Raw genomic sequence first — 25,814 nt, 5'->3', positions numbered from 1 at the left:
TGCCCTTAATATAAAGGGCATCTGCGACATTTTCTTCTTCTTAAACTTCGTCTAACTGTAGGTCCATAGACTAAAACTCTTTTGAGGCATCCTTGCCTCTCCACGTAAATCCTACGTATCCATAGGCTCGTGTCGGTCCTATGGACAACTGTCCACTCGGATCGGACATACATCGGTATGTCCGCCCTGAACATCATCGTTGACACAAGCGTAGAAGATTGAACGTCGGTCCACATGTTGAGGCGCCGAGAACAAGTGAAGGAATGCAGTGAACGGCACTTATTTATAGGGAGAGGAAGGATTGAAACGGATTGAGTTCGTTGACCAATCCAAACACGCGTTACATAATTCAGTCAGCCCGCATCCAATCCGAAGAGAGCAGTCTGTGACGTCACGTGGTCTACATAGATTCGCTAGCGCCTGTGCGCAGTCAATCCATGCGACAGTTTTTCAACATGACGGAAACTCAGAAAACGATCAATTGGGGTGCACCAGCAGTGGAGACCACCCAAGGGAACCCGGACTTACTTTCAGAAGAGGTGAATTGGGATTTTGTGGATTTTCTTACCTCGCAAGAATTTGTTCCGGTACCTTCGCCACCTTCTCCTTCATTACCACACGTGGAGAATTTTAGACAGAGACAGAAAGAAGAATTGGAGAAATTTATACAACAGCAAAATGAAGCGGAACATGTTTTTCTCTTACAGCAACAGCAGCAAGAAGAAGAGGTATAAAAAAAACAGCATTAAGAAGAAGCAGCAGCAAAGAAACAAGGGTGTGAAAATCAAACGGTCACGGTACTGTTGGACATTTTAGCGGAGTTAAGAAGTCAGAAACAAATGTATCAGACTTCTTTATTACGACCGAAGTCAATACGACCTTCCCGAGCTAAACACTCCAACCCTGTGACTAAGCCCACCGTACCACCCTTAGTGATTTCAACCAAATCATCATCATCATCAACAGTACGCAGTCCAGAAGTAGGCCTTGGCCGTGGCAAAGGCTTAAGACAGTAAAGTTGATTGTTTAAACTCACCCCTACACCAAAAAAGGCCCTTTTCAGGGCCACCCACGTCTCTCGAAAAGAGATAGACTTTCAATTGCCAACATCCATTAAACTCAAAAAAAAAACATTTTACCCTTATAGTACGTGTGTATGAGTGTGTGAGTGGAGGTTCTTATTTTAAAATCAAAACTCAAAGACACTTACCTTTTTACAGACTTTCTATTCTGGTATAAATTTTACAATTCAATTCACAATTCACAACATAACAACATTAAAAAGTTCATACACTTCTATCTCATTGTTCACTCTCTCTCTCTGTTTTTTTTTTAATTTCTTCACCGTCATAGTCTTTTTCTCCTCTTCCTCCTCACTTTCTTCCCTTCTTCTTTTTTTCTCCTCTTTCTTTTTCTTCACCTGTCTGCTTTCTTCCTCTGAAGAATACCTCGCTTCTTCTGACTCCTCTTCAGAATCCCTCTCTTCTTCTGACTCCGCTTGTTTCCTTTTTGGGCAATCTGGAGACCAATGTCCTTTTTCTTTACAATAATAACAGGTATCTTGACTTTTGTCTTTTCTAGCCCCTTTTTTTTCTTTTTTGACGGTCTGGACACTCTGAAGACCAATGCCCTTTCTTCTGACAGATATAGCAAGTATCTTCACTTTTATCTCGAAAGGAAGGAGAGTAGTCCGTCGGCTGGTCTGAAGAAAATTTTCTAATGACCCCTCGCAAAGCTCTGATGAAACGTTCGATTTGTGTAGTCTCTTCCATCGTTCTGCTCGGTTTGAGAGTGAAATGAATAGTGGAATTACAAGACACACATCCTTTATATACGCTTGTCTGCCAGGACTATAAATTAGTCCAAGGTGTTTAAACTTCAGTCATTTGAATTTTTGCTATTAAGATGAAACGATCCAATTCATTTGAGAAAAAAGAAGAAAAAAGTAAGAGGCAGAAACGTGATCTATCGCCTCGTACCAGAGCTGAAGTCTTGGCACAAATTCATGCCAGTGATTTTGAAGAGGACATGAGTGAACCAGAATCCAAACCCTCTAAACAAAGTTCACCACCCTTAGTCAACCCTGAAAAGTACTATGACATTCGAGAGACGGAAAAGCGTCCCTCTAGAACATTTAGAACCACGGCTTACAAATACACGGTGAAGTTTAAAGATTTCAAGTCCGAAGTACCGTTAGAGAAAGCAGAAGGGTTCATCACCGACATGTGGGATTCTTTCCTCACCACACTCAAGCGACAATGTCAACCCAAAGAAGACGATCGCTTGAGACTTTCCATACAACACGACGGTCTGAAATCCTCTGTTTGGATCGAGTTTAGCAGCCCTGCAGAATTGACCGCTTCCAAAGTCAGGGACAAAATTCAACACGTGCAACAATTCAATGACCAGTTTGACATCACCGATGGAAAAGCCACACTGGACATGACCCACGTCTCTCCTCCTCAAGGGACTGGACGCAAAAAGATGTTATTGGTGGACGAGCTTCGCAGCACCAAAACAAGTCTCGTCCGAATTAACAACCCTCAAAACCAGATGTGTTTAGCCAGGGCTATCGTGGTGGGACGAACCTATGTCGACAAAAACGACACGGTAGAATGGAAAAGAGCCTGGGAGAACATTCGAAAATCGGACCGAGCCAAACAACGAAACGAAGCAGAACACCTGTTGCAACAAGTCGACTTGCCCAAAGACAAACCCTGTGGTATTCCTGAGATGCAAAAATTGCAAGATATCCTAGCTCCAAGCTACACCTTGAAAGTGTACCCTCAAGAAGTGCGCGGGCCTCTGTTGTTTCGAGGCCAAGACCTTAAAGATGGAAAATACATTCGCCTCTATCATCACGATGACCATTTCGATACCATTACCAGTATCACCTCATTCCTGGGATACGGTTATTACTGTGAGAAATGTGACCGTTGTTATAATAATCGAGAGCAACACAAACATTGCGGATCGAAATGCTCAGGATGTTTGGCCTCTCCACCCTGTCTGAGCGAAGGGCAAGAACCAGTGCATTGTCCAGCTTGTCAGCCCTGCTGTTACCAACAACATCTGAAGACACAAGGTTCACAGAAGAAATGTGCTTGTCTACTGCTGAGATTGTGCCCCGCGTGTGGACAGGGCATACGTACCAACAGTACCAAGGCACACGTATATTCAGGAAAGAAAAAAATGTCACATTTGTCACCACATCGTGGACTTTGAACACCAACGCTACGTGCAAAAATATCAATCCCAACCAGAGAAAGAGGATGGTCACAAGAAGAAGAAAGGCAATTTCATCTTTTTCGATTTCGAATGCATGCAAGAGACCGGTATTCACATTCCTAATTTCTGCGTGGCTCATCGAGCGTGCGAGAAGTGCATTCAAGAACCTCTCGTGAGTCATTGCCCTCACTGCAGCAAGATTCCTGGAGGGCGTGAAAAAATCTTTCGGGGACCGAACACGTTAGCCGATTTTGCCCGATGGGTCTTAGACCCCGTCGACAAGACGTGGAGCCAAGAGGACATCGAACATTACGGATATTGTCATCGTCATGCCACGGTGATGGCTCACAATGTCTCCGGATACGATGGACAGTTTCTTTTGAGCTACTATACGGAACATGGCACCGAACGTCCTAAAGTCACTTTGAATGGAGCCAAAATCATTTTCATGCAAGTGGGACAAGTGCAGTTTAAAGATTCGATAAGTTACTTGGCCATGCCTTTGAGTCGAATGCCTAAAACGTTTGGAATGACAGAAATGGCTAAAGGGTACTTTCCACACTTTTTCAATACGGAAGCCAATCAACACGCCGTTCTACCCCATTTACCTGAGGCTCACTATTACGACCCTGACAACATGCGTACCGAACAACGAGAAGCTTTCTACGCTTGGTACCAGGCTCACGCCTCGGACCCTTTCGACTTTCAGGAAGAAATGCTAAATTATTGTCTTTCCGACGTGGACATTTTACGGCGATGCTGTGGAAAATTTCGAGAACTGTTCATGGAACACGGAGGGGTCGATCCTTTGAAAGAAGTTTGCACCATTTGCCAAAGCGTGTTCCTTAGTGTACCGGCAACGATTCATGCCTAAAAACACCGTGGCTGTCATCAGTTCTCAAACGACCAACGATGTCTAACGTCAATACTCGGTCAAAGCCCTACGCTGGTTACAATACTTGTGCTACAAGGAAGACAAATGGATTCAGCATGCCCGCAACGGAGGAGGCGAAAAGACGATCGGAACGCATTCGGTCGATGGCTGGGACTTAGAAAACCCCAAGATCGTGCACGAGTTTAACGGTTGCTTATTTCACGGATATCCCGTCTGTTACCCTGACCGTGGCACTAAAAATCAGTTTTTACAACGAACCAAGGAAGACTTGTACCAGGCCACTTGTCAGCGACGCCTAAAGTTAGAACAGGAAGGATAACAAGTGGTGGCAATGTGGGAACACGGATACGATCACCGTTTGAAAACCAATCCCGAATTTAAACGTGCCGTGGAAAGTTACAAGCTGATGGACCCCCTGAACCCAAGGGATAGTTTGTACGGAGGAAGGACCAATGCCACCTGTTTGCTGTACCAAGCTGACGAAGATAAAGGATAAGAAATCAAACACTTGGACGTGTGTTAGCTGTATCCCTACGTGTGCAAATAGTGTCGCTTTCCTGCAGGGCACCCACAATTGTTCACGGAACACATCGACCCGAAAAACATTCGACAATACCAAGGCTTGATCAAGTGCAACGTTTTGCCTCCCACGAACCTATACCATCCCCTCTTACCTCACCATTGCCAAGGCAAACTGATGTTTCCTTTGTGCCGTACTTGTGCCGAAAAGTGCAACCAAGATCAACCATGCCAGCACACCCAGGAAGATCGGGCCTTGACGGGGACATGGGTCAGCGTAGAATTGTTCAAAGCTCTGGACATGGGATACCAACTGTTAGAAGTGTACGAAATTTGCCACTTTCCCAAGACACAACAATACCACAAGGGTGACCCCACTCAGAAAGGCATTTTCGCCGACTACGTGGACGCCTTTTTGAAACTGAAGCAAGAAGCCAGTGGCTATCCTTCCTGGTGTCACACTCCCGAAGACCAAAAGACATTCAAAGAGAAATACCGGGCACAAGAAGGCATCTCTTTAGATCACATCGAGAAAACGAAGGCAGGCGATCGTTTGCCAAAGTGATGTTAAATTGCTTGTGGGGTAAAATGGCACAACAACCGTGTTTACCCAAGACGGAATATTTCACCGAACATTCCCGCTGTTTCCAGATGATTCACGACAAAACCAAATTCATGAAACACGTGGCGAGAATTTGATCTTAGTCAATTACGAAGAAGATCTGGACTTTGTACAAGACGACCCTTTTGGAAATGTCATCATTGCGGCTTACGTGACAGCTCATGCTCGCTTAAAATTGTACGAAGCTTTAGAAATGTTAGGGGAACGCGTCCTGTACTTTGACACGGACAGTTGCATTTACATCCATCACCCGAGTCAACAGCACCCTGACATCGAGGGAGACCGTTTAGTATCCTGGGCAGACGAGCATCCCGACGACAAGATTCTAAGTTTCGTCAGTGGCGGTCCCAAAAATTACGGCTACGAATACCGGGACAAACAAGGAGAAATGCACACGAAGTGTAAAGTGAAAAGATTGACTCTGAATTATCGTACCAGTCGAGTGGTGAACTTTGGGGTATTGAAAGAAGCTTGCAGTCTAGAGAGGATGAACACTTGAAAGTGACCACTCACCAAACGAAAAAGATTGTACGTTTACCCACTCACCACATCGTCAGTCGACCTTTGGAAAAAGTCTATCAAATCGTGTACCAGAAGCGAGTGCGACTTCCCAATCATTTCACCTTACCGTATGGACACGTCGGTATTGGTCTGTATATAAAATGGAACCCTAGGCAAGATCGATAGTTCATTGTGACTACCAAGACCAAGCGAACAAGATGAATACTTTCAGAGAAACACAAAACAAGTTCAGACAGGCACAATTCAAGTTTGGGGCTTCTGAAGTGGAATGCGATTGTGAGCCTTGCGATGGGAACGATGCTGTACGTTGTGACCTTAGCGATGCCGTAAAGCATCATTGGAACTTTGTTCTCACTACCCCTATCATGGAAAGTGATGCTGTGCATGTCAAACCTGAGGGATGCGAAAGCGATGCCGCTCGTCCTCTTGGACACTTTACTGGGTTTCGTTTTAAAGGTGTATGTCCAACTTCACGTCTACCTCCCTACGGATGTCATCCAGCCCTGAGCAAACTCCTGTCCATGTCACCCAACCCTCATCAAAACGAACCTGTGAAAGACGAATATTCGTTTCCTGTGCGTTTGTCGGAATACTGCGACTTTGAAAATCGTCTTCAATCGTTCAAAGGAAAATGGCCTAAGTATCTGGGAGGACCGACCCCCGAAGAATTAGCCAGAGCCGGATTTTTCTACTTGGGCGAAGGGGAAAAAGTCAAGTGCTTCAGTTGCGGTGTGTCACTTCACCACTGGGAACCACAAGATTCGGCCTACGTAGAACATGCTCGTTGGCTACCGAATTGTCATTACTTACCCTTAGTGGGACCGAGACATTGAAGTAACTTACCATGTCATTGAAGAAGAAACCAAACTGGTTAGGAGTCAAATGTTGGACATCAGTAAGACCAGTATTTAAACTTCATTTCAAAAACGATATTGAATCATTACCTAAAGAACTGCAAGAGAAGATTTACAAGGAAGTTTGGTAGGGGCTTGCCAGAGTGAAATCTCAATGGGTGACTGTAGAACTTTTGTGCCGAGAAATTCACAAGAGGAAAGTGAAAAAAATTAATCAATGTGTTAGATTTCTCTGGGTTAAGGGTGCATTCATCCTATTATATTGCTCTAAACCGTTTACATCAAAAGAGTTCAATGAGATTCTTGGACGTTACCCGGAGTGGCAGTGGTCAGAAATTACTCATTATGTGGATTATTTTTGCTCTAGGAGAAGATTGTGAATTGTACGGACTGACCTATTCATGGATGCTTTGCTAGAGAACATTCGTGCTTTGCCTGTGGAGTTGAGAGAACGCATTTACCGAGAACTGGTCAAAATACAAGTGAAACGTAAAGAACAATTGCATCCGTTACGTCACCGGTGTTTGAACCACTGGTATCTGAATGCTATACAAGGACTGATTCAGTTGAAAGTGTTCCATTGGACAGACATTGATCAACGACCCCCTGGTTTTAAAAAGGATTGGTTTGCTATTGATGATTCTATCTAATACATTGTAAAGTTACTGCATCGAATTCCAGAGGAAGAGTTAACCAATTGCCAATATCTTTTACGCAATGTCAACTTAGTGAAAGAGGAAACTTCTGAACGAATTCTAATGTGTAAATTAGTGATTAAACGATTTAAATTCTACACTGAAGTAAAACCATGTCTGTGCAAACGGTACATTTCTTGTGTCAGAAAGAGGATTTAGTGTGACCTATTCATGGATACTTTACAAGAGAACATTCGTGCTTTGCCTGTGGAGTTGAGAGAACGCGTTTACCCAGCTCTGGTCAAAATACAAGTCAAACGTGAAGAACAGTTGCATCCGTTACGTCACCAGATTTTTAACCACTGGTACCTGAATGGTATAAGAGAACTGATTCGTCAGAAATTGTTTCAATGGTCAGACCTTGTTCAATACTTCCAAGCCATCGATGATCCACGTGTTGATAATTTTGGTTACTTCAAGATTCACCTAGTGCAAGGCATTGAGGAAGACAAGTTAAAGGATTACCAACATATTTTACGTGGAATCTACTTAGTGGAAGAGGAAACTTCTAATCGAAGTTTGAAGTTTAGGTTACAGGTTGGAGCATTTAGATTCCCCACTGGAGAACGAAGATCTCTGGCTAGAAAGTACGTGTATTGTTTCCGACAGAAAGAGAGCATAAAAACAGGCTGCCATGACACTACTTTTATCACATGTGATTGAACAGATTCCGTGGAAGGAACTCAATGACACTATTCAAACCTTCGAGGATTACCATCAATTATTACAAGAACTGTATCCATTCAATTTGGGACGACGCATAGTGTGTGTCTTAGTGACTTGTTTTCTGGGATTTCGTTTACCAGCCGATTCCTTGTGGACTCTTTACGAACAGTACTTACCACCCAAATGGCCTTAAATGGCCACGAAAGACTCCTTTTGCTCAAAGCCTTGCGTTTTCATCTGGATACTTCTCGACCTCTACGGGAAAAAAATATTCGTCAACTTTTAGCCACCCAAGACGTGTATGACGATGTGTATGTAGCTTGTGACTTATACCCCCATTGGACAGATGTCCGTGCCTGGAGAAAATGGGGTTTTGAGGCTTGGACCCAAGAAGTGGCCCAGTATGCACGAGAGTTGTTCAAGGAAAAAAGTCACTTTTCAACCTGTGTTAGTGACCGTGCCAGAAGAAGAACCCGTCACCGAGGACAGGACTGTCGTGGACATCCCTGAAAGACCCTTTCGGGAGGACACTTGTGTGACCTTACCCCCTACAGAACTGGTCAGAACATTACCCAAAACATGTTGTACAGACACTTGTTTCTATTCCACGTTGATGGTTTTCATATGCATTTTATCATTGTACTTAAGCCTCTGGCTTTTATGTATTTTTGTCTTTCGTGTTCATGTTTAAAACATTCAATAAACGTGTCCTGAAAAAAGTATATAAACTCTTGTCTTGTTTGTTTTCGCGTAATAAGTGACATTCCTGACACTATTGCTACCTCTGCTGTCTCTGCTCCCTCCTCCACTGTCAAAGTCATCGACGAACACTTAGATCGTGGCAGTTGGGAGGCTTTGTATCTTCGCCATCCCTTTAACATGCTCATTGCTGGACCTAGCGGTTCAGGCAAAACCAAATTCGTCAAACGTTCGATCGAACATAAACATCATTTGATCCATCGTCCATCGCAACGCATCGTGTAGTGTTACAAAGAGTGGCAATTGGCGTACAGCCTCTTGCGAGAAAGTCAAGGCGATTCCATCGTGTTTGTGGAAGGCATTCCTAAAGAAGACGACGGCATCGTCTCTGACTCCCGTAAAACCCATTTGGTCATTTTCGACGACATGTTAGGAGAAGACGAAGAAGAAATTAAAATATGGTTTACGCGCAAAGGGCATCATCGTAATGCCAGTGTCGTTTACATCACTCCAAATTTTTATTCAACAAAGTAAAGCAAATCGCACGATCAGTCTCAATGCGCATTACGTTTTCTTGATTAAAAGCCCTCGAGATAAATCGCAAGTGCAAGTCTTAGCCAAACAGTTAGGAACGCCTTGGCTGACTCAGGCGTACGACGATGCCACTCAAACTCCACACGCCTATTTACTCGTCGATTTGAAACCTACGACCCCCGATGATTTGCGATTTCGTACCCAATTGTTTCACCACTGGTGCCAAGACGGAGGGCCTGTCCTGTACACGTCTCCGTCCTCGACTTAACTTAACTCAACAAAAAAAATCTATAAAATCCTCAGACACTTTTCGTCTGTCTCACACAGTTTGAACATGACGTCCCTTCAGTCGCATCTTCCCGTCAAATTGATTCGTGCCTTGTATGGCATCAGTCGAGAAAAAAAATCCACAAATACGGGCTCATATCTTAGAAACTAGTCTCAAAGAAGTCTTACGATGGTTCACGGTGACAGCACGTCAATTACTGCAAGGGATCATTCAGATTCCTCATCAAACCAAACGCTTTTTTGACCGAAACAAAGTCGCTTTGACCCAATTGGCCGATACCCGCATCGACACTCAAACCAAAAAACAAATCATTTTGAAACCTGGAGGAAGCGGTACTCTAGGAGGGGTCATCATTCGCTCTCTCGTAAGATGGAATCCTAATGCTCCCAAACTTCTCCCCAAGAAAAAAGTCAAACGAAGCTCCAAGAAGAAAAAGAGTCACTGTGTCAAGACCAAGTCCCCAAGGAGACCCGTGTCTCCAAGAACGTCTCCAGTGGCAGGACCCTCCTCTTACCAGTCACCACCCGGGAAAAAGAAAAGCCCCCAGAAAAAGAAACAGAGAAAAAGTCCCCAGAAAAAGAAAATTTCACAGAAGAAAACTAGTCGCAAGAGAGGCACTTCGGCCAGGACGCAACCTTACACTCGCAAACCACGACCTGCAACGGCGGTGATCGCGTCTCCGGTAGCCTCAGGTTCATTCACTTCTCCGTTGATGACACCAAGAACTAAAAAGTACTTGGGGCCGTTGATCACACCAAGAACTTCTCCGTTGATGACCCCAAGAACTTCCCCAGTGGCAGGACCGTCTAATTTAGTGGCAGTGGCTGCTGCTCACAAAGTACCTACTCCCAAAATCAAAGTCCAAGTGCGATCGGGCATGTTACAAAGTTTACTGGATTTGTCCAAGCAATAACTGGCTCGATTTAGTCCGTTACGTACCCCTGCACGACGTGTCATGCCTGTCCTGAAGTTGATACGACGTAAAGACAATCAGTGGCGACGCGTTCCAGTATAAAAAAGATCTGTGACCAAGTAGGGGTATCAGTGTTTTTGGTGCTCCTGAAGACTCAAAGATGTCACCCTCCAAAAAACATCCCTCTTCTAAAACCCAAGGAAAGAAAAGGAACGGACTGCCTCCTCGTTTAGTCAAACATGGGGACATCTTATCTATCCTGTCCAAAGCTTCTCCACCCCTACGAAAAATCCTCATTCAATCGGCCTCCAAAGAGGTCATCGATACCGTGTGCGAATGTTGTTTGAACGTGATGAAAGGCACGATCCCTTTGTCCAAACACCAGAAACAATGCTTAGGCAAACATCGTCACGTTCCTCGCCAAATGGTTCAAAAAAAATCCCCCTTCGACAAAAGAAGAAGATGTTGGTCCAACGTGGAGGAATTTTACCCCTCTTGTTAGGCCCATTGCTGAAAGGAGTCTTGGGAACCATGTTGGGAGGACTGGTGGGAGCAAGATAAAAAGGCTCTCGGAAGTCCCAAGATCTCAGAATCGACCACTGACATCCCATGGAAGGACGAAAACTAGCTTTAGTGCCTTACACACGATGGATGGAATACCATCGTTGCCAAGAACAACGCACCCCGCATTTACCTCCCAATCCCCATTTGAGCGAGATGTCCCAGTTACAACACGAATTACAGTCCTTGATGGATCGCCAAGATTTGTCCGAATCAGAAAAATCGCAAAAGTACGGTCAACTCTTGCAACGACTGCAACTCTTTCAACAGAAATCTTTAAACGAAACAGCTCTACCCACTCTTAAAGATTTTAAGACCTTGATGAAAAGTCCAGCACCATCATCACTACCACCACCACCACTACTACCATCCCCAGGGGTCACCAGATATGCTACCACACGAAGACCTGAGGAAGAAGAGATACGAGAAGTGTTTCAAACGCCGTCAGCAGCTCCCATTTCAAGTAAGATTTCAGCATCCTTGTTGACCCCGTCCCCCACACCCCAACGAGAAGAAATGAAAGCTTGGGTTAAAAAGATGATGTCCACTCCTCCTTCGACAGAAGTGAAAAAGAAAGAAGGGAAACCAGAAGTGAAAGAAGAAAAGAAGACCAAAGCCATTCCATTGCCACCTCCACCACCACTACCTTCGACTTCTACTCGCGTAGCCCATCGGACATGTAAATCCGTTTCCAAACCACCCTTTCGTCCCACCCAAAGTAGCATCCTCGAAGAGTGGGTGCCTTATTAAGAAACAAAAAAATGGAGAAGGTGTTAGCCAGCATTTACTACGATCCCTCCCATCCTGCAGGTTACGCAACGATGATTACAAGAACAAGCTACCTACACTTTACACAAACCCATTCGACGCAAGTTTGCCAGAAGTCGCACCCGAGTGGAAGGCATCGATCATCAATGGTAAGCCGATTTAGCCGATGTCTCTCATTTGGCCAGCTACAATCGCGGCTACAAATATTTGTTTTGTGTCATCGACGCCTTCTCCAAATTTGCATGGGTCATACCCTTGACTTCCAAATCGAGCAGTGAGTTAGTGCGAGCCCTGTAACGAGTGTTGAAACAAAGCGGTCGTCACCCTCTTCGATGGCAAACGGACAAAGGTACCGAATTTCTGAACCAAGCTTTCCAAAAAGAATTAAAGAAACGTGACATTCATTTTTTTTACCACCGAGAATCCTGAAACCAAAGCCAGCATCGTGGAACGTTTTCAACGCACTTTGAAAGAATGCATGTGGAAATATTTTACGCATCACCACACTCTCAAGTACATCGACATCTTACCGCACCTGGTGCAAGCGTACAACCAATCTTACCATCGAAGCATTGGACGTGCCCCGCAAGAGGTGACTCCCGACAACGAAGTGCTGGTGTTTGAGAGCCTGTTTGGTACGTCCCCGACGAGGGCTGTCCCCAAGAAAAGCGGAGTGTTGGCCGTAGGAGATTGAGTACGCATTGGCAAAACCAAACGCACTTTCGACAAAGGTTACTTACCTAACTGGACGACCGAATTGTTTCGTGTCACTGGACGAGTGCATGGCCGTCATCCTGCCGTCTATAAATTGGAAGACATGAACGGAGAAGTGCTCAAAGGAACGTTTTATTTGCCCGAGTTACAACGTGTCGCCAAAAAAGAAGACGACGTGTACGACATCGAAAGCATTCTCGAACGCAGAACCCGTAAAGTGGGCAAACGACGTGTCAAAGAAGTCAAAGTACGTTGGAAAGGATATCCACCCAGTTTTGATTCTTGGATCGATGCCTCGCAAGTCATCGACTATAAAAAGAAGTGACCATCATGCCCTTTCACACAGACGCAGCTACTACTGCTACCACTCCTTCACCCAGTTCTTCTCTGCAAGATTTGCAAAAACAACCCTTGTGGGTGTGGTGTGGAGAACGTGTGCCTAAAACGCAAATCGTCTTTTTCTGCCAAATCTTCGTGGTGTATTGTGTCATCGGGGCAGCCATTGCCAATCTGAGTTTGCAACAAGGAGACAAACAATTGTGGACCATTTTATTGAGCAGTTGCATCGGTTACCTGCTTCCCAATCCCTCACTGAAATTCTCGGGAACAACGGGAACCTTGTGTCCAGTGCCAGTGTCAATCACCCCTACAATAACAACCACAACAACAACCCAATTTTGAGCGGAGACACGCCTCTGACGTCCAGTAACCCTTCGGGCAGCCACAGAACTCTGGAATTATGAGTCACACTAACCAATTTTACTTAACCTTACCCAGTGACAGTTCCATGGAGGTGTTTTCCAACAACACTTTGTGCTGTTACACGGCCAAATTACCTCAGGCCATCCAATTAGATCACGAAGCCCATTGGGAAGTGGGTTTGGTAGAAATGATTTACCCAACACAAATCAAAAACATCACTGAAACTCAAAACACTTTTGACGTCGAAATTCTGGACCAAACAGTGCAGCAAACCATGATTACCACTAATCAACATTGATCACTTCCGATGACCCCAGTACCCCGTAGCATCAGTGACACTTCTCCTCCTTTTTACATTTATCACTTTAAAATTAACTCAGGCCATTATTTTAGCGGTCAACATCTGGTGGAGGCAATCGCTGACAAATTCCATGCAACATTTGACAAAGTTCTGATCACACTAAAAAAAATGTGTCACCACTGAGTACCATAAACTGTCTCATCGTCTACTAATCAAATTTGAAAGTGAGGAAAAAAGCATACGTATTAAACTTTGCCCTGAATTGTACGACATTTTGGGTGGAGACCTCAATATGCTCACGGATAAGTACACCAAAAAGATTGACATCCCAGACATTGACATCAACGGGCATTTTGCCAGGTATTTTCGTTTCCCGGTAGAACTGAACCAGGGACTGAATTTGATCTTTGTGTACTCCGATGTGGTGGAGTACAACGTGGTGGGACACACCTCCGTTCCGTTACTGCGTGTCATTCCTTTCAAAGTGAATTCTGCCACGAACGCTGACGAGGAAGGTGGAAACGCTTATCACGTACACCGCGAATTTGTACATCCTCATTATTTGCCTGTCAGCAAGTCGTATTTGGACACGGTCAACATTGCTATAAAAGGAGATTTGGGACAAAATATTCCATTCACCAAAGGAAAAGTCACGGTGAAACTCCATTTTCGAAAACGGTTCTCTAGCGACTCGTAAGTCATGTATCCAGTGTACCGAGGGGTTGCACGACAGCGAGGACACGGTTTAGGAGATATGTTGAAATCAGCCTTTCGTTCGGTGGCTTCGGTGTTGAAACCGATGGTGACACGAGGATTGCATGCCTTGAAAGATGCCGCACTGACGCAAGGCAAAGAATTTCTCCAAAATGTCACCATCGACAAACAAAACCCCAAAGAAGCTTTCATGAGGGCAGGTAAAAATGTCTTGTTGCAAACGGGTAAAGACATTTTGGGCCGACAAGAAACACATATAAATGCCCTGCACGCTACCGAGTCAAGCATTCCCGCTTCCCTGAAGCCACAGCAAGGACAAGGCAGAAAGAGACGACGAAGAAAACACCCTTTTACCAGACTTCACACGTCTAAAGTTAGAAAGACTAAGAAAAGAAGAACCGTTCGAGACTTAGACGTTTTTGATTATTAAAATATTGAGAAACAGCAAAAAATGATCCATCGAGAGTCAGGCGCCTGTTCCAAGTCGGAACTGGATCTGTTTGCCATGCCACCCACCATGATGACGATGCAAGAATCCCAATGGGTGGAATTTCACCCTGTCTCCTCATTGACAGATTCCGCTCCCATCGAGTTTGAAATCAAGGGACAGCCCGAAGATTACATCGATCTGAATAACAGTTACTTGTACTTGAAAGTCAAAATTCTAGATAAGGGAGGAGATACTATAGTAGACGAGAAAGTAGCTCCCGTCAACAATTTCATGCATTCCTTGTTCAGCTCAGTGGACTTGTACTTGAATAACAAACTGGTTAGCAGCAGCATGGATACTTACCCTTACCGTGCCTACCTGCAAAATCTCTTGACGTACGGAATAGACGCCAAGAATACTCATCTCAATGCCTTCGTACTATGGGAACCTGACGATGCGGGCGAGTTTGACATAACCGAACCGGATGCAAGCAAAACACCACACAATGAGGGATTTGTAGAACGAAGAAACAAAATATTAAATGGAAAGAGTTTAGAACTGATGGATCGTTTGCATTTGGACATGTGGTTGCAAGAGAAATATTTGCTGAACGGTGTAAATGTCCGCTTGAAACTGAATCGTAGCAGTACCGCTTTCCATTTGTTGGCTGATAGTGCTGCCGTCAATCCCAAAAGCAAAATCGAGGAGGCCAAACTCTACGTACGACGCGTGGAAGTGTTACCTAAAGTGGGAAACGACATCAGTAACACTTGGAGCAGAACGACCGCCAAGTATCCAATACGACGCGTGGAAGTGAAAACCTTCACCATTCCCGCTAACCATCATTCCATGATCGAAGATCATCTGTTTCAAGGACAGTTACCCAAATGTTTAATCCTTGGTATGGTCAAGAATTCAGCCTTCAACGGAGACTTCACTAAAAATTCTTTTAAGTTTAAACACTTTAAGGTGAAGAAAATCGAAGTCAGTCGCGATGGCAAGACCTTGTGCACCCGACCTTTCTAACGTGACTTTAGTGACACGAAGATGAATTACTTGAGATCGTACTTGTCCCTGTACGAAGCCACCGGCCAGTTAGGAACCAACACCAGTCACGGTATTACGTACGAAGATTACGCAGGAGGCTATGCGTTGTGGGCTTTCAATTTCACTCCAGACCAAGGCAGCGAGAGGGACATTTCATCCCTATAAAATCCGGCCAGATTCGTGTGGAACTTCAGTTTGCAGAAGAACTGAAAGTGACGGTGAACGTCATCCTGTATGCAGAATTCGATAATACCATAGAAATCAACAGTTTAAGAGAAGTCATTCTAGATTATTAGAAGTCATGGAAGACTGTTATCCCTCTTTACCTAGTGGAGAAACTTTGGACATGGAATGTGAGGAGACCGTGGAAGAAGAATATCAAGACAAAGACAACGAAGTTATGGTGAAGTCGAGATGGCCAGAACAAGAAGCCCATTTAGTCTCCTGTTTTGCCAAACACTTGGTCGAAAATATTACGGAATTGATCAAGAAAGATTGCTATGGATGTCAAAACGATCATCCCAGTCAAATTCAACACGATAAATGCCAGATCCTGCGTCAAGAAGAAAAATTGGACGAGTATCTGGACGAAGCTTGGACTCTCATCTCGGACGAAGTCGTGTTGCATCTGTGGTATAACGACTTGCGTGAACATTCTTGTCCATCATTAACCACTCAAGAAATTCATCGTATCGATGCTCTCCTGAATCATAGTGGGGAGACGAAGCGAAGAAACGGTTATTTGTCAGACATTTTCAAGCAAAAGGTCAGGATCGAATTGATCACTTATTATTACCTGTGAAGAAGAAGAAGAAAACCACACAAATCAATGGATACCTGGGAACTTTATTACCTTTTAAACCACAGCTCGTACAGTGCTTCTTGGAATCCTGTCGTCTGTGCAAAAGATGAACTCCCTCATCGCAAACCTCAAGACCATCTAGCTTATGTGATCAACACGAACGACAGTCATCTCCCAGGAACCCACTGGGTAACCGTCTACTTTCCTCAAGAAGGATGTATGGAATATTTCGATTCGTATGGATTGCCTCCTTTGGAAGACGATATCATTAACTTTATGAGAAGAAATGCTCAGACCACCCGATTCAATAATGTGAAATTACAAGGCACAGATTCCTTGGTGTGTAGACAATATTGTGTGTATTTTCTGCATCATCGTAGTCGGGGTTATTCCTGAGAACATTTAGTGACTCAATTTGATCCTCGTTCTTCTTCTAGAAACGATGTGAAAGTAGATCGATGGTTTTGTGACCATTATACTGGTCTTTTGTCTCAAGCTAGGAAACGTAGTGTCCATCAATGGCCTAATGACTTCCAACAGTGGAAATCACAATTTCATTCACAACATTGTCAGCCTTGTCCAAAATAATCTGTTAGTTAAAAAGAAAATGTTTGTGATTTGAAAAAAATGTTTGATGTTATATTGTTGGGTTATTGTTAAATATGTTATAGTTGTTTGTTAGTGTTAAGTGATTTTGAATAAAAATGTTGTGTTTGAAAAAAATGCCTTTGTGGTTTGTTTGGCTATTGGAATCTTGATTCATGCTCTTTGATTTCCTACTATCCCTCTCATGACACTCATTGAACGTTTCGGCTCGAAAACCGTGGAGGGATGTTTTCCTTCACGTCCGCGCTTTGACTTTAAAGCCGGGGTAGCCTCCAGTCTAACCATCCATTGTCGACTCATCCTCCTACGAAGATGTGCTCCAAACTAGCTAAGCTAAACGAAGCCTACGTGAATTTGCATAGGGTCAGACACAGTCTGATACCGAAGCCAGAAGAGATAGAGAATGTGAAAATGTTAAAAGTCACTGAAGACCTGATAGAAGAGCTCTTCAGAGAAGAAATGAAAAGGGAGAAAGAAGAATGGACAGAGAAGTACAGACTTCAGAAACAACAGAGAGAGCAGCAACAGCAACAACAACATCAGCAGCAGCAACCTGGACCTGACAGAGGCTTTGTCGATTGTCGTATTGACACCAAAGAGTTCCTCTTCTCTTTCCGAAGAAGCAGACCTATCGTCAGAAAGTCTATCGTCAGAGGACGTCGCAGTCTTAGAATATAAAAGATCGCCCAAGCTTCAACTTCGCACACAAAACACAGCCCTTTTCAGGGCTACCCCAATCTCTAGAAAAGAAATAACAATCGATTGCCTATAATAGGTTAAAAAATAGAAGTGCGTTTGTAAGCACATGAATTATTTATCTTCCTTAGAAAGTGTGTGTGTGTGTGTGTGTGTGTGTGTGTGTGCCATTGTAAACGCTCACGTACGTTTGTGTGGATAGTAGGTTATGAAAATGTTTTTTGCTGTTTGAAGTGTGGGAATAGTAAATTTGGGTTTGATTTAACTGATTTATGTATGTGGATAGTATATTATTTTTTTAAAATGAAAATTTTTTAATTAGTAATGGGTAGTACAAAGTGAGTGAGTGTTTCTTTATGGTCCGCGCGTTGTTTGGTCATGATCTAGGTAATATAAGTTTTGTTTTAGGGGATGTTTTCCTTCACGTCCGCGCTTCTCGTATAAATTGAAAATCGCTAGGCGGTCTAGCTACCCTTGTTGATTGATCAACACCAAAATGAACACCAGACTAGCCTAACTTCTAGAACTCCAGATGCACCTGGAATATGCCAGGCGCATACTAAATGAACTGGCCGCGGAGGCCATCGTCGAAGAGGGAAGGATGAAAGAGGAGGAAAGAAGAAAAAAGAAGAGGAGGAAAAGGAGAGAGGAAATTTCAGAATCCCAGAGATAGAAAATTGGGATTCTGAAGCCACTCATCCCGCCTCTGCACTCCCAACAAAAAAAGTAAAAAGAGACTGGAATAGAAGATGTGTGTGTGGTGCCATGCCTGTAAGGTGCCATCATTAACCAGGTGCCCTGGAGTTCAAAACAAACAGCCCTTTTCAGGGCTACCCAAACCTTTAGAAAAGAGATAGTAATCCATTTGCCAATGTGTGTTTGTAGAGTAGTGTGAATATAAACACTGACTCTTTTTCCTAGTGTGAGTGTATGAGTTTATGTATATGATTGTGTGTTTATAAGCGCTAGCATAGGTTAGTGTGGATAGTAGATTATTGGGATTTGATTTTAATGCTTTGCGTGTGTGGATGGTATATTTTGGGTTAGTTTATTGCTGGTTCGCGTATGTGGATAGTAGATAATATGAAATGAGAAGAGTAGGAATGTTTTCCTTCACGTCCGCGCGTTTTAAGTGATGATCTAGGTAATATAAGTTTTGGGTCTTAGGGGGATGTTTTCCTTCACGTCCGCGCTTTTCGTATAAGAGCCCACAGTGTTCGTCGTTCACACCATTCTACGGAATAACTGAAACAAAATGACTCAAGTATCAGTTTTATTTAATCTATTGAGAGACATCTAATTTTGGATAATGGATGTAGAATATGTGGTGGAAAGAATAGAAAAGGAATGGAGGCATGGAGATATGAAAGACTTGGTAACCAGTCAAGTTCAAGGTATAAAGGCAGCCAGAGATATCACAACAGAGATGATAGAAGAAGAAGTCAATAAGTCAAGAGGCTTCATTGACCCACCTTATGTCAGAGTGGGAAGTTTGAAGGAAGCACTGGATCATGTCATCCAAGTCCGATGCTTCCTAGAAAAGATACTGTACTGGACAGAGTGGAGGAATGTAAAATGGGGGTTGGAAAAGATGAAGAAACGGGAAGATCTGATGAGAAAAGTAATGGAGAAAGAAGTAGAGAAGATTAAAGAGACATGGAGTAAAGAAAGAAAAGATCAGGAAAACAAAAAGAAACAGATAGAGTTTGAGAGGCTAAATCAGAATTGGATGAAGATACAGACCAAGTTCAGAGAGCTGGGCCATCCTGACTGGTTACCAGAGTCAGAAATAAAGAAGAAGAAGAAAGGAGTATTAGGAAAGATAAGGGGATGGATGAAGAAGTGGAGGAAATAGAAGAAGGGCCACTCCAATCTCTCGAAAGACTTTCATTGCCTACCCCATTTGTTTAATATTTTTTATTTTTTTTTAAAAAAATCCCATGTTAAATTCCCCTTGTCCCTAGACAGTCCCACAATTTATTCCCCATGTTAAATTTCCCCTTGTCCCTAGACAGTCCCACGAACTATTCCCCATGTTAAATTCCTATTGTCCCTAGGGTACAAACTTTTATCTCTAATGTTAAATTTTCCATAGTCCCCAGGGTACAACTCTCATGTTTTTAATGGTAAGTCCCATTGTCCTTAGGGTATTCCCATTCACTACTGAAGTCCCACCCTGGCTCGATTTTATTGGAAGTTACATTTAGTGAAAGATAGATGTAACGCTCTGAGCCCCCGGTTAGCAATGGCGCCAAAAGAATCAAATTTCAAATTACAATCCTTCCAGTCGACCCTTAAATAAGCCTATTGCATCACCTGATTAGCGGTTTGACACTGTTTTCCACATGTCCATGTATTTCTACTGATCTGTTGAATCATTTCTCTCTCTTATTTCTCCTAGTTCCTTCTCTTCCTCCCCGACCTTTCTCCAAACTCCTTCTCATCCTCCTCCTCCTCCACTTTTTCTAGACTCCATCTCCTCCTCCACTTCCTCTCCCAGGACTACACTTCTCTCGACTTCGACTGTCTCAGCTACAGTCTCAATTCCTGTCTTCAACTCTTGAAGACTTAGGCCCCAAATGAACCGGAAGTTCTCTGTCGCCTAAAAAGCTTCCTGTGAAAACACAAGGACGGTACAATCGTTTTCTTTAGCCCTCTTATCTCATACTACACACACCCTATCATCAGATAACATATTAAATTTATTCGATCGTGCGTTAGTTCACATCGAGATACCTATACGTTCTTGTACGTTAAATCAACGTCATAATACAGCACGGTATCAATTACTTCTTATACATATGTCACAAAATTTCGTCACATAAGTACATGTTCCTAATCCCGTTATACTAAACAATATCACAATAATCAGACACATTTCTCTGCCTTACAACTCATACAAGGTACGCAAACATTCAAATAGCTATGCTCTGATATATGCATACGTCCATAGTAACTAATCTTACATACTTCAACCATGTTTCCAAATTCACAATTCAAGCATGTGTATATTCTAATATAACGCATTAATAAACGCACTGGTTTACTACGAAGTAACCTAATAGCGAATTACTAAATTAATTCTGACCACAAGCTAACAATCTACATAATTCTGCCTCGCATCTAATACTTCTCTACGTAAGGCTCAAGCCCATTTCTCAAATACGCATGTAAATGAAACACTAAAATGTAGTTATACACGCTAAACGATCCTAGTAACTAAGTATACATACTACAAATAATTACATTTACGATGCAGTAATATTCTGCAAAAATCGAAAACATAACTTACTGACCTTTTCGAAGATTTGTCTTTCCTTAGAATGTGCACCTCTAGGTTCTGCCGACAGATTGCGAGTGACTTCTTTTTCTTAGTAAATCATACTCATCTGTAATCCTTCCAGGAGTATAGTAAATTACCCTTTAAGACTTCAGAAGGTATCATTCTGGTCTGAATAGTAATCACGCCCTCTATCTCAATTTGAATTGGATATCGCTGTGGACCGATCCAATCACCTTAGCGAACAATGTTTCCCTCTCTGTCTTTCAACGTGGGGACGGAAGAGACCACACCCCGTTCACCCTGTGGCCATCATTTTGATCCTTGAACTAACCTTTAACATGTAGCCTTTGCCAACTCAAGTTTATGGTCTCTGGCTGGTCATGGTGACCTTGTGTAACCTTGAGTTCAACACTAAGCCCGCGGATATCTTCAGTGATCAAACACAAAGCCACGGTAATATTCCCGAGACAGGTAGGTTATAGCTTATACATTACTTTATAGCTTTGGCTTAAAAAACTGGAATTGTGAAACTTTTTGTCAGTATAATGGAATTGTGAAACATTTTGACAGTTATGACAGCTAAAATAATTATTTTATCTTTTCTTTAACCAATTCAAAATTATGTATAGTCAAATGTGTCAAAAAAGATGCCATGAGAATTCCATAACTTAATTCACAATACATGTTGTATGTTTCAAACCTTGCATGCATCAAAACATAATTTATGTTATCATTCTCCAAGATGTAACTAATGACAGGCTGTTTACCGTTTTACATTCAACGAAATATGAACAGAAGAAATTGCTGTGCAAACTGTATGATTCTTGAAGCTCGGATTGTAACAATGATCGGCCATGTTGATCGACATTCGGGTTAGTGTGTTGAAGTCATAATCTTGTCCGTGCGTATCGGATTGTTCGCATCAAATCGCGAGGCTGTTTCCATATAGATTGCATTGATATTCAAATGACCATGTGTATTAATCCAGTAAACGAATGTACGTCTTGTCTTCCCTGATCAGGTGAAATGTCTAACAAAAATAGTTGACCGAAAGTAGTATATCGCATTCAGGTATACCTTTGAAAGGGTCTATTCAACGTGTGCATTACGGGAGAGGAAGAAAGCCAGAAGTTTTAAAATTCAGAAATATAATAAAATCTTACTGGCTATAATAGATCTCTCAACGCGAGTATCTTTCATGGATTTTACTTACGGTAACAGCTTGCAGAAGCTACAAAGCATTTCGTCAAGTACAACATAAGCACACAGATATTACGAAGTCAAGCTTTGCATTTGTGTTAAGTACAACATAAGCACACATATATTACCAAGTCAAGCGTTGCATTTGTGTCAGGTACAACATAAGCACAGCTATTACCAAGTCAAGTCTTGAATTTGTGTCAAGTACAACATAAGCACACAGATATTGCCAAGTCAAGCGTTGCATTTGTGTCAAGGACGACATAAGCATATAGATAATACTGAGTCAAGTGTTGCACTTGTGTCAAGTACAACATAAGCACACATATATTACTAAGTCAAGTGTTTCATTTGTGTCAAGTACAACATAAGCACATATATATTACCAAGTCAAGTGTTGCATTTGTGTCAAGTAGAACATAAGCACGCAGATAGTAACAAGTCAAGTGCTGCATTTGTGTCAAGTACCACATAAGCATATAGATAATACTGAGTCAAGTGTTGCACTTGTGTCAAGTACAACATAAGCACACATATATTACTAAGTCAAGTGTTTCATTTGTGTCAAGTACAACATAAGCACATATATATTACCAAGTCAAGTGTTGCATTTGTGTCAAGTAGAACATAAGCACGCAGATAGTAACAAGTCAAGTGCTGCATTTGTGTCAAGTACCACATAAGCATATAGATAATACTGAGTCAAGTGTTGCACTTGTGTCAAGTACAACATAAGCACACATATATTACTAAGTCAAGTGTTTCATTTGTGTCAAGTACAACATAAGCACATATATATTACCAAGTCAAGTGTTGCATTTGTGTCAAGTAGAACATAAGCACGCAGATATTACTAAGTCAAGTGTTGCAAACTTTAATACAGCTATAAATGGGTGGAGTGATCTGACAAGTGCACATAGTAAAACACGGCATGTTAGTGGGTTTATCTTAGAAAATAACAGACGGCAACGTGATATCCACCTCATATAAATAGAAAAGAATAATGATACCAACAATATGTATTAATTATTCGCTGTGCCTGATGCTTAGATGAGTATTCGAAACATTTACCTACAATAAATGATGTTTAGGATATGTTTACTTAGCCATCGTGTTTCATACTAAATAAAGCGTGTAGCTTTACTAATGAATATAAATGTTTCAAAGAACCTCATAACATTCAAGTTACTAAATTTGAAAGGCTATATTTACAAAAAATACATTAGTCAATGAAAAAAGAGCTCCTTCGCCTTTGGTTAGGGTTAGGGTTAGGGTCTTAATCTTTGCCTGCGATCTCCTTAGATTTTGTATCTTTTTGTATTACTTCTCTATATGCTAAGATGTTGGTTCTACTCAACGTAATGCATATATGTGTGTGTGTGTGTGTGTGTATATATATATATATATATATATATATATATATATATATATATATATATATATATATATATATATATATATATATATATATATATATATATATATATATATATATATATAAGAAGAAGTCTTTCCTAGTGGTTACCGCAAATAGATGTTAGTCTGGCTTCTGAATCCGTTTTCATTATCTCTCTGTCGCTTTACACACATGTCACAGGGTGAGCCCACGGGGCTGTATTTACGTAGCGAACACGTCTAATGGTACTTTTCTCCACGACATAACATGTTTATCGCTTAAAGTTCCTCTTCATGGATAGATTGTTAATAGGATGTATGTGAGATTCTCCGGTGTTGCCAGTAATTACAGGTTACTGCATTTGTATGGGAAAATATGAATGAGTTTTTCGAATCAAAATAGTGCACGACCTTGGGAGTGAAGTATATCCATCCGACCAAATGAGTTCATATTTTCCCATGCAAATGCAGTAACCATTTTATTATCGGCTCATGTTTTTGTTCCACCTAATGCTTAATTATATTAACAAAATACTCTACAAAAAACAAAGTAACTGAATGTATGCAAATTCATCATTACACAACAACTGCGCACATAACTCCGCCCAGATAAATTTGAACTTAGTTGCGTGCTCGACATAACTTTCGAAACAAAATGGCGTGTCTGGTTAAAATTGAAATTTTGGGGTCATATTGTGAATGAATGCGCATTGCAACAACTTTTCCATTTGATCTGGAGTGGATAGATTTTGGTATTTTTTTCGATTCTACGAAATTTCGTGATTATGGACTGGATTTATATTTGACAATTCCACATGAAATACATCGGACTGAAGAAGCCAGGAAGAAGCGTGTTGACATCTGCAAATGTGTTTCTGTTTCTGTCATTGAATGTTTGAAATCAAAATGTGGGGAAAATATGAAGTCTTTTAATTCCAATTATTAAAAAAACGCTATGGAATTTAATGCGTATTTCATTTTGAGTGCAGTAAGGAGTATGTAATTGCACTTATTTTCGAAATTACAGTACAATTTCGAAATGTATAATCAATATTGAGAACCTGTGACGTGACTCATATTATCAGGATTTTCAGAACTAAGAAAATATATTTTGAGGAAATTCAGGATGTAAAAATGTAAGTACATTTGTTTGCTATTCTTATCACCTGCTAAAGAAGACAGTATATGCCTTGTCACTTTTATGTTATTTGTAAGGACCTTTTCTGGCGTCTATTGTATAGCTAGCCTAAATCCGAAACATTGTATCAAAAAGATTGACGCGGAATGTGCCAAATCAGCTGGTATGTGGCAGCCAACAAAACATGTGCTTTACTTCATTCAGAAACAAATTTAAACAACCACAACGTAAAGCGCCTACTACGCCAGTGTACATGATTTGCTTACACATCAAAGTGCTGGCGTCTACGTCCATTGTTTTTTACAATAGAAAATAGTTCCTTTATGTACATGAATGCAATATGTGCATTTGCACGCGAGTTCAGTATCGCGTAATATTGCACGATTCTGACAATGTAAACTAAAAGGAGAAAAAATGTGCATATAATAAAGTTTAGCATGAAACCTATAGTGACTCACACTGATGGACAATGATGTGAAACCTATATAGATTCACACTGATAGGCAATGATGTGAAACCTATAGTGATTCACACTGACGGACAGTGATGTGAAACCTATAGTGATTCACACTGATCGACAATGATGTGACACCTATAGTGATTCACACTGATGGACAATGACGTGAAACCTATAGTGATTCACACTGATTGACAATGATGTAAAACCTATAGTTATTCACACCGATTGACAATGATGTGAAAAATATAGCGAATCACACTGATGGAAAATGATGCAAGAAGAAAAATAGTAGAAACTACATTTTTGTCTTCTAACATTTAACATCATAGAATCAAAGTGGAGCTATCTTCACGGTGATTTTAGCAGACTTAATTGTTTTACTTTCAGAAGCAATATATATATATATATATATATATATATATATATATATATATATATATATATATATATATATATATATATATTGTCTCCAACCATTCTCTCTCTCTCTCACACACACACACACACACACACACACACACACACACAAACACATACATCGTACTGGGCAAATCTCTGACT

General features: G+C 41.8%; 1 protein-coding gene across 2 annotated transcripts in view; it reads right to left on the bottom strand.

The window, feature by feature from the left end:
* LOC149769228 (uncharacterized) overlaps positions 1-23,737 on the bottom strand; it is a 51,213-nt gene extending 27,476 nt beyond the window's left edge. Inside the window, exons 1-2 of one of the 2 annotated variants that reach the window (XR_016419333.1) lie at positions 21,074-23,737; positions 20,094-20,391 (exon numbers count right to left, since the gene is read on the bottom strand). The gene's annotated coding sequence lies outside the window, so the exon portion shown is untranslated. Of the gene's footprint in view, positions 1-20,093 lie in introns of both variants that reach the window. The other variant, XR_016419332.1, reaches the window with a different exon arrangement.
* Positions 23,738-25,814: the final 2,077 nt, after the last annotated feature.

The sequence above is a fragment of the Sinohyriopsis cumingii genome, unplaced genomic scaffold (genome assembly GCF_028554795.1).
Source record: "Sinohyriopsis cumingii isolate HCF-2022 unplaced genomic scaffold, ASM2855479v2 utg004279l, whole genome shotgun sequence".
Taxonomy (NCBI): domain Eukaryota; kingdom Metazoa; phylum Mollusca; class Bivalvia; order Unionida; family Unionidae; genus Sinohyriopsis; species Sinohyriopsis cumingii.
Note: the sequence above shows the minus strand (reverse complement) of the source record. Positions and strands in the feature narration are given on the sequence as shown.